The 16664-nt window shown below is 33.7% G+C and overlaps 1 long non-coding RNA gene across 1 annotated transcript in view; it reads right to left on the bottom strand.

Moving 5' to 3' along the window:
• Positions 1–333: 333 nt before the first annotated feature.
• The window catches only part of LOC129740113 (uncharacterized), a 33598-nt gene continuing 17267 nt past the window's right edge, over positions 334–16664 (bottom strand). Inside the window, exons 2-3 of the long non-coding RNA XR_008736113.1 lie at positions 10379–11296; positions 334–1537 (exon numbers count right to left, since the gene is read on the bottom strand). This is a non-coding gene — a long non-coding RNA (uncharacterized LOC129740113). The remainder of the gene's footprint in view (positions 1538–10378; positions 11297–16664) is intronic.

The following is a 16664-nucleotide window of genomic DNA, read 5'->3' as shown; positions in this document are numbered from 1 at the left end:
TCTCAAGTCTCAGGTCTCAGGTCTTAAGTGTCAGAACTTCAAAGCTGCAGAATTCGAATGGTCTTTTTTACACGGTTTTCGGGAATTAACACGGTTTTTTTTTACACGGTTTTTTTTACGCGGTACGTATATCAGTGTAAAAAAAAACCTTACTGTATCCCCATTCTCCCTACTGTCTGGTCATGTGAAATTGACCTTTTTTTTTGTGTCCAATACTAAGTGAGTACTTTAAAGTAGTTAGTACAACCTGTTAAAAAATGTTTCACGGAATGTTCTTTCAGTTTAACAAAAAATATCCGTTGGGTATTATATCGTTTATTTATGCATGTTTTGACTTAATTAAAACGGGTTTTAACCAGTAAATTACCTCACATTTCTGCTGTTGCTGTCCACCCGATATCGTTCCAATTCCATATTCTCTCCGCACAGGAAACTCTCGCCGATTTCGTTGGATGACCGGAGAAATAGAAATACATGCACACACACTTTTCCCACACTTCACTTTTTTTTTGTTCACCACCATTTCCGGTCAACCGTTGTTATCAAATGCCCCACACAAACCTCTCTAGAACCGAATTTGTCGCTTGTCAAAATCTCAAACAAATTCGGATCTACAGGGTAGATGTAGAACAGAAATCGACGAAATTCTTCCTGGTCACTGTTGCTTCCCGTTTTGGTTCACTTCGGCTCCATGGATGATTTGTGAAAAGTTTCCGGAAAATTTGCAACGAAAGAAAATTCGAGAAACTCGGAAAAAAATTAAGCATGTTTTCCAGACTGCTCTCGACTGCCCGACAATGGCGGTAAACACGCAGTGATTAATGTTATTTGTCCGGTTTCAGTTCCTGAGCGAAGGAAAAACAAACTCGTTCGAAGAACTTTCCCCACCTGGATACAGGTTGCAGTTTGTAGAGGTCGATGGCGCCTTCAAAGTCGAACAGTAGTGACATTAATCCTAGAGCCTTTTCTAGTTCCTATTTGCCATATATTCATTTTTTTTTCCTACAAAAAAATCACCAGCTTGATTGAGGTAATGCTGTCGACACATTCCGATTAGAGGGTGCGTTTTTTCGGTCTCCTTCGCCGTTGCCATCGATAAACCTAAAACGAAGAAAAACCCCAGGGGAGGGAGAAAATTATTGCATAAAATCATGACACCAACACTGTGATATGCGAAAAATCAACGTTTTTTGCTGCTACCACTTTTGATTCCGTGCCATGGTGTGTAAATCGCAGTAGGCAAATATTTGCCTCCGATTTGTATTGGTGGCGTGTGCGCACCTAATACGGAACCAAGGATAGGAACGAACGAAAGGACGAACGGAGGACCATTTTAAAAGGATCTAGTTTTCATTGGATATGCTCACGCATATCCTGGCGGTACCTACTTATGTACCAATTCCTACAAACACACGGAGAGAAAGACATAAATACAGTTCCAGCATTCGGGGTGCGCGTGGCCTTCTAGGAGGGTTTTCTGGTCGGGCGCTGATACGGAGTTAACATACATTTCGGGTGCCAGGAATGCCGGGAGATCCTAAAATTAGAAAATTTAAAATTTTAATTTTATGAAGAGATTAACCACCGTAATTTTTGTTTGTTACTTTGATTTATCGGCCTAGCGGTGAAAAGTGATGTCCTTTTTAGTAGGGACATCTAAAGATTATGAAATTTTTTTTTTTTTATATAGATGGATAGAAGGTTAGAAGAAATGAAAGATGGTGAAAATGAGCGGGTAGAATTTGTCTAGAAGCATTACCATCACATACCAAATTTTTGTTCCTCACGAGCCTACTACTATGAAGTGGTAGATACAGATAGATACAGATAGATTTGTTCGTCCGCACTACAAGTTCTCGCTTGTGGGGCGGACCACGCTAAGCCTACTAATGTGTGGTGGTAGATGCAACTCTATCTGTATCTACCACTTCATAGTAGTAGGCTCGTGAGGAACAAAAATTTGGTATGTGATGGTAATGCTTCTAGACAAATTCTACCCGCTCATTTTCACCATCTTTCATTTCTTCTAACCTTCTATCCATCTATATAAAAAAAAAAAAAAATTTCATAATCTTTAGATGTCCCTACTAAAAAGGACATCACTTTTCACCGCTAGGCCGATAAATCAAAGTAACAAATTAAAATTTTAATTTAACTTGAAAAGAGAAATTTGTAATTTCTAATCAACTTCTGCAGAATCATTCCCATTTGTAAACTACTCAGGTACCGCCAACATAAAAATTGAAATACCGTAAACTGGAGGAACTTTTAACACCCGGGTAACTTTGATAAGCATGAAATTTTTGCAGATAATTATCATTACCGAAGGCTGACGTTAAAATATCTGAAAACTATTTCCTATAAATTGAGTTTTAAATAGGCTATATTTGGATTGTAGTTGGAGATTTTTTTGTATTACATAAAACGTAGTTTTAAAGTTTTAAAATATCTGTTTTTTTTTTTCGAAGACTCACAAACAAACACCTCTCCTGATATAATTATAGCATTTAGAAGCAAGTGGATTCTTTTATATGAATGTTTAACTTTTTTCCTTTGAATAGCTATAGTTTTAGAGTTATTTTTATGGTCATTCTATGATAATTTTTGTATATTAAAAAAAAACATTTTCTATAATAAAGCATGTATAGAACAAATTTCTAAAAACCCTATTAAATGGTTAAGTTTGAATAAAAAAAGTACATAGGAACAGTGGGAGTATCTAGGAAATTACATGAAGGTAAAATATCATTTGTTTTTTGAGGTAACAAAAATATTGAGAAATGTTTATAATCTTTGCCCCTAAATGTATGCACTATGAATTACAAAATATTCGAAAATGAATTTAAAATTAATCAATGTTCCCCCACTTTACGGTGCTTCCATTTAGAAAGTTGCCACCAGAGAAAAAATTATACTCAATAAAACAACTGATACATATTTTAAAAATGAAAATTAGATTGCTCAAAACTCTGCAGACAAAAAACGTTTTTTAATATTTCCAAGTTGAAAAGTTTCTCATTTGAGTGTAATTATGGTAATTTTTTCATATTTGTCATTTTTTTCATTTTTGTCTTAATTGTATTTTTTTTTCATTTCTGTCCGTTTTCGATTTCCCCAATGTTCTTTACTTCCTCTTAAGGTGACTTCTAAGAGTTACGAAATTTCGAAATCAGATCCGATTGAGTTGAAATTTGGCACCACTGAGATTCTTGAGCCAATCAACAAATTGTAAAGCCGCTACATGACCGGTTTTGGAAATTCGATGTTGAAATTCTTCCCATACATCCACAGTTTGTATGGGAAGAATTTTGTAACATATTTTTCAAAGCGGCGACCCTAAGATTGGTGCCTTTAGGTGAAAATTGACTTTCTGAAAGTTTCAGCACAATCGGCTGAAGCACGAGGTGGAGCAGTTGACTTAAAATTTGTATGGAGATTTCTGGTAAAATTTATGAAAAATCAATATATGCACATTAACTCTTTATTTTTTCAAATAGTTGCCAGTGTGCTACATAGCTCAGATTTGCAGCATTTTTAGTTAAAAAAAAATGAGGAACAAGTTTGAGGCAATTTGTAACGCGATACGAGTTCACTGTGATCATTTATTTTCAATTGAATGAGTGAAGTTTTCGTTGATATTTCGTTTACTGTGTAGGGGTGTATTACGCTAGTTTACAAAATTGAAAAAAAATCTTGAACTTTTTTGAAAAAAAATCTTGAATGCCGATGTTTTCAATAAAACCGGATGCTGAATGCTAAAATTGAAATTTGAAAAAAAAAAATCTAAGTAGAACAGTTTTGAAGTTATGCTCAAAACATAAAACTTTGCTCAGTAAAAAAAGTACTTGAACATAAATCTCTATATTGAATTGCTTGGCTAAGGTCTTAGAACTATTTTGGTCTTCGACGTAATCCGCACTGTTTCTCACACATTGACGCAGAATGTCAGCACGGTTTTCTCAAAAAGGAGCCAACTTGATCAAATTTGATGGTGTATGTTCCTTTCGTCAGCAACTGTCTCGCGAATAAGAAGCAAGTGGATGCAATATACGTGGATTTTGCCAGAAGTTCGATCGGCTTGCTCACAACCTAATAATTGACAAACTGGACAAAAAGGGTTTCCCAACTTTAGCAGTAAAATGGCTCGCGTCATATTTTCGAGGCAGGACTGCTTTCGTCAGATAAAGCAACATCAAATCTCAACATTTCAGTGTCCCCTAAGAAAGCCATCTGGGTCCTGTATTGTTTTATTTATTCATGATCTTTGCCAACTAATTGGTTCTTAATTAGTGTTTTATGCAGAGGATCTGAAAACGTACCGTTCAATAGCGCATTACACAGGCTGCTTGTTAGGGAAGTCAATCTAAAAAAAAAAAGTAAAATTCTCAAGTTCACCAGAAGCAGGATTAAGATAACCCATCTTTTCACAGCTGTCTCTTGAAAGGAGCATTTAGCTGTAACCATGGCCAAAGCAAAAGCTGTGCTGAGATTTTTAGTAAGGAATACCAAAGGTTTCACTGACATTACCACGCTCAAAGCATTGTACTGCTCACTCGTTCGCTGTGTCTTGGAGTAAAATATCCAAATATGGGCCCCAAACTCAATTGGCGCGATAAAAATACTTTAGTCAGTCCAGAAGCGGTTCCTGCGATACGCGCTTTCAAATTTACCATGGAATGAACTTCAGCGACTTCCCTCCTACTATGACCGATGTGGAATCTTGAACATCGAACCACGTGCATTTGACTTTATATTCGGGAATATAGATAGTTTAGTTTAGTTTAGTTTATTTGTAATCAAAAGTAGCGTAAGACAATTGTGCCAGTCTCATCGGAAAGATATCGTTTAAGAAGTGCATCCGAAATCAAGTGGTAGGAATAGAATTGCAATCGAATTGCGAAGTGTTTTCAACTATCAACGTTCACCCCGAAGTTCAAACGGAATCTTCCCCCCGAGCGGGCGATCAGATGCTGCGCCATCAATTGTACGACTTGCCTGGAGTTCAAGTGTTGGTGGATGCCGTCGTCTGGAGACGGGAAGTAAACCTCGAAGTCAGAACCCCCCATCGGTAACAACCTCGAACATTTTGGTCCTTCGAGCCGGATTTGTCTTAATGTCTTGACATGTCGCTGAAAGTCATCAAACAAAGCGTTGAGGTCTTTTGCTGACTCACGTTTTATAAGTGAGAGATGTACGTTGATGTGTTAAAATCACTTCGAAATTCGATTGCGATCCTATTTCTTCCACTCGATTTGGGATGCACTAATTGAACGGTCGCTCGATTGAACTAATAACTAATTTATTGGAACAGTGAAAAATCCGTGCGTAGTATTTAACGTTACAATCTATGCTAATCAATTCTAAAATGGCTTACTTCACTATTATTTCTAACTCTCTCGAGGAAAGCATTCCTGTTGCGAGAAAGTGATGCTAATCCGAGGGTACGTATACTGATAGTGGTGCTCCCTATCAAATGAATTAAAGTGTCAAGTGAACATAAAACTAGACACATATTACAAACAACCCTGAGATGCTATTTCATGATCGGTACAGCACCTATCAAAAACACAATTTATAAATGTGAAAGACGGGGTACAGGAAGCCATGTTCCTTAGCCCCTGCATTTATGCTATTATTTTAAAAATTGACTTTTAAAATTACCTCAACGATGAAGTTTTTCGTTAAACGAAAGTTGTTAATAATCTCAAAACTTTACTTCTGTGAATTTTCTGAGAAAATATATGGTCTAAGAGGGTTAATTTTCTCTAAAACATATGATGAAAATGGAAATCGATTTTGCATTCTATCGCAACAAAAATGATTGAAACAGTCATTATTTAGGGCTTGTGATATAGCTCAGTTGGCAAGTCTGTTGTCTCCTGAGCAGATGTCCGTGAGTTCGAGCCCAAGAGTAAACATCGAACACAGTTGTACCGGATAGTTTTTCAATAACGATCCGCCAACTGCAACGTTGATAAAGTCGCGAATGCCATAAAGATGGTAAAACGACTATAATCGAAACAAAAAAAAAAAAAGTCATATTTGACGGGATGACATGCATTTCAAAGTGAGTTTTGATGAACGAACCATATGAAATCACTTAAAAAATACACTAAATGCTTTCTACAAAACTTCAGCAACTTCTAAACCCATCATAATGTATGAAACAATTGTAGATCTCTACTTGTTTTAACTTTGTTCCAAGATAGCGAACCGTTTTATCCAATCTACAACGATTTAGACTACAAAAACAGTTTTTTCAAGGTATTTTTCGTACTTATACTGTAACTTCTGTGAGTGATGTAATAGAACTTTGACGTATTCTATAAATTTATGTATTTTGACCAGATACAAAGAAAATACGCAAATCGAATACGAATGCATAAAACTAACGAGCAATTTTTTGCACAACACAGTTTTCGTTGCGTCACATAATTTAATTTACCCTGGTGTAACTTATTTCTCAACCGATTTTAATTCTGTAAGAGCAAGTTCACTGGTGTTGGGGAAAAGTGGTAGAAATTTTGTCACTTTTAGCACATTTTGAAAATTTTGCTATACAAAAACATTTTCAAGATCTGTGACCTTCAAGTTTTTTAACAACACGTGTTGTTGTTTCACATGCTGTGATGCAAAAATAGCAATATTTCTATCACATACGGCTGAAAGAGAAACAGTGCTCTAGAAAAATACAACGCCTCAAGATCTTGAAAACATTTTTGCATGGTAAAATTTTCAAAATGTCATTATTTCTACCACTTTTTCCCAACACCAGTGAACTTGCGCTAATAAGCATTGTACGTGGCTTCCTATGTTTAAAAAGAATCTGAATTTTCGTTACAATAGAGTTCCAAAGTGCATTGTAAACCTAAAAAAAACCTTTTATTTACGTTGTGGCACATTTTTGAAAAATACTCCTCTATAAATCCAAAATTATAAAAATAGCTCCAAACGTCTTGACATCCTGGAAGCAGATAGCATTGTTTTTGGGTAAAGAATGAACCTGCAAAGTTTATGAGTGGACCCAAAACTGAAATTTCATATTCATTTAGTTATTTTAAAGCAATTTCAGACGAGGGAATAAAAAAGAGAGATGTGTATGAACGAATAATTCCTAAAACCTGGCTCGCGAGCGTTTAGGCAAAATTCCTTATATAGTAAGGTTGCCAGACTGCCCGGCTTTATTTGGGTTTGCCTGGATATTTGATACAAAATTTGGGAGCGGTCAGGCCCGGCCCAGTTGCCCGGATTTCAATCGGGATGGCCTGGATTTTGCACGGATTTTTTCATTTTTTTTGGCAAATCATACAAAAAATAACAAATTGTGATGTAGTTTTTTATATTTATACGCCCAAAACTTTTATATTAATAACGCCCAAGTTTTATAAAAAAAAATAATGAGAGATTTTTTGGAAACCTTTAATACAATATCAAAGTTTTCAATGAATTTTGATGAAATTTTTCATCAAGTTTTTTTTTAATTTTTGTGGGTTATTTCTGGGTTTCGACAAAATTTGCCCGGAATTATGGTCGTCAATCATGAAGTCAAATGCCCGGATTCCACCAGGATTTTAGATAAAATTGTCCGGATTAATCCGGCCCAGATACGGGCTGAAAAAATTCTGGCAACCTGATTATATAGGATGGAGAAAACATTATTCATAACTCTCCATTCGGCTTAAGAAAACTTTACAACTAGGAAGAACGTATTTTAAGTTTTGAATGTGTATACAAAAATAAAAATATAGGTGGCCCACGATTCCCCACAAGCAATGATTTGCAAATTGGTTTCATTTGTGTGAATAATTGATGTGCCATCAAAAATTCCTTTTCTACGTAAAAGAACATGACAAAATTAATATCATAAGCGTATGAGCATGAGACCGCTGCAAAAAATGACTTTTTGCTCCCATATGCTTTTTCGATACGTTTTGGGTCACCAAGCATCAGTGTAAAATTTGAGATGATTTGGCTGATTCCTGAGTTAGCGCAACGCGTTTCAATTTTGTATGGAAATTTGTATGGAAGAAGATACTTTTGCACATTAAATAATCCAGAAAATTGAAATATGCTTGAAATGAAGTTGGTCTTTGATTTTTGGTTTTGAATATTCTTAAGCTTGATTTTTTGCAAACATGACAAGCAGCAAAGAATTTCAAAAAAAAAGTTAAAACCATTTTAAAATAAAAAATCTGAATCCATAGAAAAGTGTTTAAAAATGGCAGATTTTGCTTGCTAGAGCTGTTAAAAATTTCATGAAATTTTTTTTGCAAAGGCTATATAAATCATTAAAATTTCTGGCAATACAAGCAGTTTTTTTAAAAAATTTTATTTTCATCCTACGGCTTCACAGCTTTCATATAAGCTGACAAAAATTAAAAAAAAAAATAGTTTAAAATTATTTTTTTTTATAACATCGAATAACTTTTCTGGGGTAACAATTTAGGTGTGTGCTTTGTTCACATGAGTTGTACTGCAAGCAGCGGTGTTTAAACTCGCCTCGGAAAGAATCATTCGGCTGATTTTTTCCGAGTTTAACTTGTTGTGTGCAGATTGATTTTATCTTCGTTCCAATCATGACGTGATTGCACACAAAACGAAGAGAACAGTTCCGAGTTGATGTTTTCCCCTCCTCGCAGGAATAAAATCACACCAATGAAACAACAGAACGAAGCTTACCGTACACGAATGCTCACGAGCGATCGTTGCCCGACGGACCGAGTTAACATTCCTCGCACCCTTCTCTCGCTCGTTTCCCGTTCCCTTGTATCTATCACTTTTAGCCACGCCCCCATGCGTTGTCCGATTGATGTGTTCGGCTGCCGAACGAAAACGATTTTTTCTTTAGTTCGCTGAACTGTTCGTTTGCTTCGCTGATGTTTCTCCCCCGATTGCTGTTTACTCCTGCCGAGTTTACCCGAAGCTTACTTCCTGATGCTTTCCGAGTCGAACTTTAGATAGCATCATTGCAGATTGAGTTTAACGAAATAAAATCGTTCTGCAAAGAAGGGCAAAGTGCGAGTATGTAGACTCGCGATTTTAACATCTCTGACTGCAAGAATCAAGCAATATTTTTAGAAAAAAGTTGAAGTTTTTGAAACTTTCAGGGTACATCTCTGGCGATTTTTGAATGAAAAATTTTGTTTTCCCATACAAATTTCCCTACAAAATTAAAACTCGTTGCGCTTATTCAGGTCTGAATGGATCGCTTCAAAAAATATTATTGCTTTTTCTCGCAGCAAAAACAACGAAAAAAAGTTATGGGAGGTGTAAAAGTTTAAAAATTTGAAATTTCCATACAAAGCTTGCAGCGGTCTAATGAGCATATTTTTGTTATGAACTTTAGGTTCCCCATCGATGCCATTTGCGGGTGCTTGTTTAATTATGTAAGTGATTTTTTTTTTAAATTTTTTTGAAGCTTGATAAATCAAAGAACAATAAGATGCGTATTTTAGTCAACATATGTAGGTATAGAAAAAGCGACGGCGATGACAGTTGGATTGAGATTTTTATCTCAACACACCTCTGAGATATTCAGAGTGGGCCACGTTATCCCACTCTCCCCTACAATTTTGTTTTTTTAATGAACTTATTGAATTGTATTTATCTTTCGTTTTTTATAAGTCAAATTCGATTTTTTTAAAGGCAAAACAAAGGAATCAATCAAATTAATTTGTATTTTAAACAAATGCTTTGTGATTTTTTTCTTATCAAACTGGTTTTCTGCGTTTTCTGAGAAAAAAAAACTTTCAATCAACATACGATGTTTTTTGGTTGCAGGCCAAAGGTTCCCAGGTCAAAAGTTATTCGGCCGATGGTCCCGAAGTCGAATTGATGTTTGGCCGAATTTAAGTTAGACCGAATGAATACTCCACTTAATGGACAATAGGTAGCAGCGATTTGTATAGCGAAGTTCGAGTTACCGTGCTTCTGGATTCACTCAAAACTAGGGTTGATCCTCTAATCATGCACGTCAGTGCGAAACATGAAGCGTATAGCGTAACAAATTAAGCTTGAAGGTTTCTTGAGTCTTGAACCCATTCGAGACGGAGGCCTTTTTGCGACATTCGAACTCATAATACTTTACTCTTAGATAACTTGTATGTTGTTTGAATTTCATCAAAATCAACTCTCAAAACATTTTGCCTAAACTTTACGGATTCTGTTGGTATAGAGATATAATTTTTAGTTTGAGTAATTCCATTGCACACATGGTGTGCAATCGGTCTCGAGCGGATTAAGAAACATTCCGTTCAAATTCTAGCTCCTTATTGACATGTTAGAAAAGCTCCATACTCGCTTTTTCGGTAACCTTAGTGGTTTAATTCACACATAAGCTTTGACAGCTGACAACTTGAAAAAAAATCGTTTCCCTCACCGTATTTAAGTTAAATGGCCACTTCTCTGACGAAATCCTGGCATCACTGGTTAGTGAAAAACGTTGGTGTCGAATCAGGACGCACCGCGCCGGTAGCTCTTCGTGCATACATATTATCCTCGAACGCAAATGTCGTGATTGCCCGAAATCAAGGATGAAACCGGCAGCACCCCCGTTCCGTGTCAGCAGAGGTAGGAATCAAAAAGTTTCCCTTCCAACAACCTACAAATGGTAGGGGACGATGATGGAAGTCTGTTCTTTTTTTTCGTCACCCTACCGACCTGTATCCTTCGAGGGCATTTGCAGGTATGTGTGAATTGTTGGCTTATGTCGGGCGGGAAGTTGCGTGTGTCCTTTACATCCGTGCGTGCATGTGTGTGTTCCTGTGCATTCCTCGATCCCATTCCGAATGCTGATGACTGACTGGAAGCGAGAAATCACCCTCCATGGCAGTATATTTATTTCTGGTGGCCGTGTGTGTTTCTCCCTTCGTTTCGTTCCAATTCTGTTGATGTCCTTCGAGGGTAGAAAAGGTATACCTTTCTCCCATTCCACCTTTTTACTCGTCCTTCCAAAATTATAGGACGTAGGTTGATAGGTAGTTAGATACGTGCCATATCTGTATGTTTTCGCTGAAGGCAGAAAAGGCTGTTTTTTCGTCACTGGGTTTCCGTGATGACAAGCTTTTGACGTTGATTTGGCATTGAACATGGGACGACGAACTCACTCATCCGATTTCGAGATGGGGGTTGATGATGATGTTGGGTTGGCAATCACGATGTTGATGATGATAACGATGATGGTGGTGGTGGGTGTTGTTTATTTGGACGCATCAGAACGGGAACGCGAAAATGGCTGGCATTTTTCGTTTTTCCTACGCTTCAATTTTGATAGACGACTGCCGCTCGATTTTTTACCCTGTGTATTGGAAAAGCAAACAAATGGATGGTCTCATTAGCGAATCTATGCAAAGTTTCTGTAGGCGATAATGAAACGACGATGATGATGGCTCGACGATTGATTGTCGTCAAGTCGAGGCTTCATTTGTCACGACGAGTTGAGTTGAACTTGATTTGATTTACATGAATGGTTTACAGCAAACGGATCGATGCGCCGTGTGACTGAGAATAAGTTTGTTTTGCGCCATTCGAACGTTTATCTTTCGAGTCAGTATCATTAGAGCCGATTTGACTACGATACGACTCGAATGATTCCGATATTTTGATTTCAATTTTTCCAATATTTTGAAATATTTCCATTTTTTAAAAACTTTTGTCATTTTTGTCATTTTTGTCATTTGTGTCATTTTTTGTCTTTTTCATGTTTTTGTCCATTTTTGTCATTATTGTCAATTTTGTCATTTTTGTAACTTTTGTTATTTTTGTCATTTTTTGTCAATTTTGTCACTTTTGTCATTTTTGTCATTTTTGTCATTTTTGTCATTTTTGTCATTTTTGTCATTTTTGTCATTTTTGTCATTTTTGTCATTTTTGTCATTTTTGTCATTTTTGTCATTTTTGTCATTTTTGTCATTTTTGTCATTTTTGTCATTTTTGTCATTTTTGTCATTTTTGTCATTTTTGTCATTTTTGTCATTTTTGTCATTTTTGTCATTTTTGTCATTTTTGTCATTTTTGTCATTTTTGTCATTTTTGTCATTTTTGTCATTTTTGTCATTTTTGTCATTTTTGTCATTTTTGTCATTTTTGTCATTTTTGTCATTTTTGTCATTTTTGTCATTTTTGTCATTTTTGTCATTTTTGTCATTTTTGTCATTTTTGTCATTTTTGTCATTTTTGTCATTTTTGTCATTTTTGTCATTTTTGTCATTTTTGTCATTTTTGTCATTTTTGTCATTTTTGTCATTTTTGTCATTTTTGTCATTTTTGTCATTTTTATCATTTTTATCATTTTTGTCATTTTTGTCATTTTTGTCATTTTCGTCATTTTTGTCATTTTTGTCATTTTTGTCATTTTTGTCATTTTTGTAATTTTTGTCATTTTTGTCATTTTTGTCATTTTTGTCATTTTTGTCATTTTTGTCATTTTTGTCATTTTTGTCATTTTTGTCATTTTTGTCATTTTTGTCATTTTTGTCATTTTTGTCATTTTTGTCATTTTTGTCATTTTTGTCATTTTTGTCATTTTTGTCATTTTTGTCATTTTTGTCATTTTTGTCATTTTTGTCATTTTTGTCATTTTTGTCATTTTTGTCATTTTTGTCATTTTTGTCATTTTTGTCATTTTTGTCATTTTTGTCATTTTTGTCATTTTTGTCATTTTTGTCATTTTTGTCATTTTTGTCATTTTTGTCATTTTTGTCATTTTTGTCATTTTTGTCATTTTTGTCATTTTTGTCATTTTTGTCATTTTTGTCATTTTTGTCATTTTTGTCATTTTTGTCATTTTTGTCATTTTTGTCATTTTTGTCATTTTTGTCATTTTTGTCATTTTTGTCATTTTTGTCATTTTTGTCATTTTTGTCATTTTTGTCATTTTTGTCATTTTTGTCATTTTTGTCATTTTTGTCATTTTTGTCATTTTTGTCATTTTTGTCATTTTTGTCATTTTTGTCATTTTTGTCATTTTTGTCATTTTTGTTATTTTTGTCATTTTTGTCATTTTTGTCATTTTTGTCATTTTTGTCATTTTTGTCATTTTTGTCATTTTTGTCATTTTTGTCATTTTTGTCATTTTTGTCATTTTTGTCATTTTTGTCATTTTTGTCATTTTTGTCATTTTTGTCATTTTTGTCATTTTTGTCATTTTTGTCATTTTTGTCATTTTTGTCATTTTTGTCATTTTTGTCATTTTTGTCATTTTTGTCATTTTTGTCATTTTTGCCATTTTTTAATTTTTTTCATTTTTGTCATTTTTGTCATTTTTTTTAATTGACTGAATTGATTTTCTGGTAGTTTATAATTTGTCAGATGTAAGTCGTTTGTTCGGGAAAAACTCAAAAGTATGAATGAGTAAACTTATCTGCAAAAAATCAATGAAGAATTTTTCTGCACGTAGCCGGCAGTTTTAAATAAAAATTTTGCAAAATCCAGGCATTAGTTGCCAAAATTGACGATCAAAAATCGGGGAAATTTCCGGGAAAATTTTGTCAAAACCCAAAAATCTCTCAACAAAAATCATGAAAATAATGTTGAAAAATAATTTTTTCCTCATATTCATCGACAGATTAAAAATCGTAATGAAGGCCTGCAAAAACCTTTTGTGATTATTTTTGTTAAACTTTTACACATATTTTGCAACACAATTTGTTTCATATGTTTGATTCCCAAATAAAACGAATAAATCTGAGCAAAATCCGGGATTTTTTTTTCAATAAAATTCATGCATCCGTGCCGAGCCCAACAGTTCCCAAATATTGTATTTAATATCCAGGCGAACCCGGATAAAACCGGGCAATCTGGCAACCTTACCCATACCTATTTATATGAAGAAATGGAAATGGTGGTGCCTGGCTTCAGGGGCTAAAATAATCGAAGATTTTTTTTAAGTTTTCATTTCTAGATTTCCAGCAAACGCTGAAAGCGAATATCTACTGGGATGAATATGAACATGAAGTTTCATCCTTTCGCATTATTTTCTTCGTTTGAAGAGGATCCTCGATTCTGTCATGGCCATTTTAAATTAACCTAAAGATAATTGCGCCGAAGAATGTTTTGTTGAAATATGTTGCCAATTTGAGTAGTTTTAATCAATTGTTTTTTTCGCAAAAAATTATGTTAAAAGAATTCTTAACCCTATACAAAATTCGTAATTTACAATTAAAAATCTGTATTTACTTTGTTGAGCAAATTTCCATTCAACACTTTAAATTATATGATATTTTTTTCAATTTACGTTTTTCAATATTTTCCAAATAATCTGAATGTTGTTGCTATTTCTGATCAAAATCTGGCTGTTGAAATATGCAACTAAAAACATCTATTTAACATATAGTTAGATTTTATTTGCGATCTGATATTCAAAATCAGAAATGAAATTCTAACATTTTTTCGCAAATCCTAATGATTCGGCATTTTTGTAATACTTGAGTGTAAACTAATGCATAGTAGTACCTACGTATAAAGAACATTTTATTTTGTCCTTCTTTTCTTAGTTCTGATATCTGGTTCAAAACTTTCTATTTTTTTGGATTTTCTTGGTTCCTTTTTTTCCTTCTCAAATATTTTTTTTCCAAGCTTCTTGTGTTTGAAGATGTTATTGAATCAAATTGTACCTGTTTCTGACTTCTGACACTGAGTGATTCTAATTTCTAAAAAGTTAACTCTATTTGTATCCTGAATCCCGTTAAGCTTTTAGGTATCTAAGCATGAAAGGAAGAAGAGGAGATTTTCTAACGTTTAAATTTTTTTTTTACAATTTTACGATTCTATTCTCAAACTAACTGAATACATTATAAACATTTTATAAAAATCAATTAAATCTAAACAATGCTGCCTTATACTAACTAGGTAAAAATAAAACAATTTCGTGGTGTTACAACGAATGTAAAAAAAGATTTTGTTATGGAATAATTCAAATACTCCACCGTTATCTGTTTAGTTGTTATGAGTTTGTCAAAAATATTACAGACATATCGTTGAATTTTATTTTCCCTTAGTTAAATGACATTCTCTATTCGCAACTTCCAGAAACCGTTCTTGATTATTTTAATGAACTTGCTTAAAAATTTGAAACATTAAATTAGAGTTTTTAGTTAAATTTTGCAAATAAAGTGGATAAAAATCAGGGGTTTTTAAAATGAAATTCAGTCAACCGGGCTAATCCGGAACCTTCTCAAAATTTTGTATTAAATATATCCTGTCTAGTCCTCAATCGACAGAACCGTATAAACGCAGGGTCAAAAATAGTTATGAAATTTCAAACGATATGTATGGGACTTGAAACAAAATTGCAATTTATGGAAAATTGAGGGGTCTTTTTGTTCAAATAAGTAATCAGTCGCATTCTTTGAAATAACTTGTGTAGCAATTAGTAAAATTTATGTTCAAAAGCTTTCAATATTCTGTCTTCGAGTCAGTTTTTATTTGACAATTTAGCAGTATTTCAGCAAAATATTCGAATTTCGGAAAGCTTTTTTTCAAGTGTAGTTGTTAAATTATGCTAAAAAAATTACTCGTTACTACTTGTAATGAATGCTTCTTTATTTTAGATAATACAAATTTATAAAAAAAAACAGGTATGAGGAATTTAGCAAAAAGCAATTTTTTTAACTCAATAAAAAATCTACGCTAAAATACATATTCCATACACACAAGTGCATTGTAAATACTTTGGTGAACATTTTTATATATTTTGCAGAATTTTCATATCAGTAGTTTTTCTAGAAAACTAATATTTTAAAAAATTTCCATACATTTCTGAGGAATCTCTACTTTTTTATGGGCTAGGGACGATTTGGGACCAGATTAACGTACAATAGAAAGAAAGAATATAATAAAACACGATTTTGATTATATTTTTTGTGGAAAAGTTAAAACACTTAGAAAACGAACCTTGATTTCATATTTTCATGAATTAGAACCAGAAATGAAAAGCGGATGTGACAAAAAAATTTATAATTTTGGTAATCTGTACTCGAAAATGGAAGAAATTTGATATAATAATGCTTATTATCGTAATTTGGGAGTCAGAAAATAAAAAGAATGACATTTTGTTTTGATAATCGGGTTTTCTCACAAGTTAACGGCATTCATAATTTGAGCATAAAACGCATTTTAGTTAAAATTTTTGGAAAGTTAGTAAAATAAAACAAAATATGAATAATTTTCCACAAGTGAATATGAGTGGAAAAACGATTAGCTGTAGTTTAATCAGATTGCGCAGGCTGGTAACGTTTACATGAGTAAATTTGAACTTTTAGGTTTGTATGGGAAAATGGAATATTTTGTACTGAAAAATTTATATATTTTCTAAAGGAAATTTTTTATGTTTTCTCGCACAGATAAACAATAAATTCAATTGACATCGCTACTTTCCACGCAACACTTCGCGTTGCTCAAGCAATGATGTCAATTGAATTAATTGTTAATCATTGCAAAAAGACATACCTCTGTTAAACAGCTAATAACTTTTTTGCTTAATAAGATACGAAGTTACGGTCTTCAACAAAGTTGTTCAGCGGAATTTTATAAATTGGCATAAAAACCATAAGCTGGCTCGGTTCCACAGATGAAACAAAAATGATGTTGATTTTTCAGTACAAAATATTCAATTTTCCCATACAAACCTAAAAGTTCAAATTTACTCCAAAAATTCCAAAATGACC

The sequence above is a fragment of the Uranotaenia lowii genome, chromosome 1, assembly GCF_029784155.1.
Source record: "Uranotaenia lowii strain MFRU-FL chromosome 1, ASM2978415v1, whole genome shotgun sequence".
NCBI lineage: Eukaryota > Metazoa > Arthropoda > Insecta > Diptera > Culicidae > Uranotaenia > Uranotaenia lowii.
This window is presented reverse-complemented; position numbering and strand designations above follow the sequence as displayed.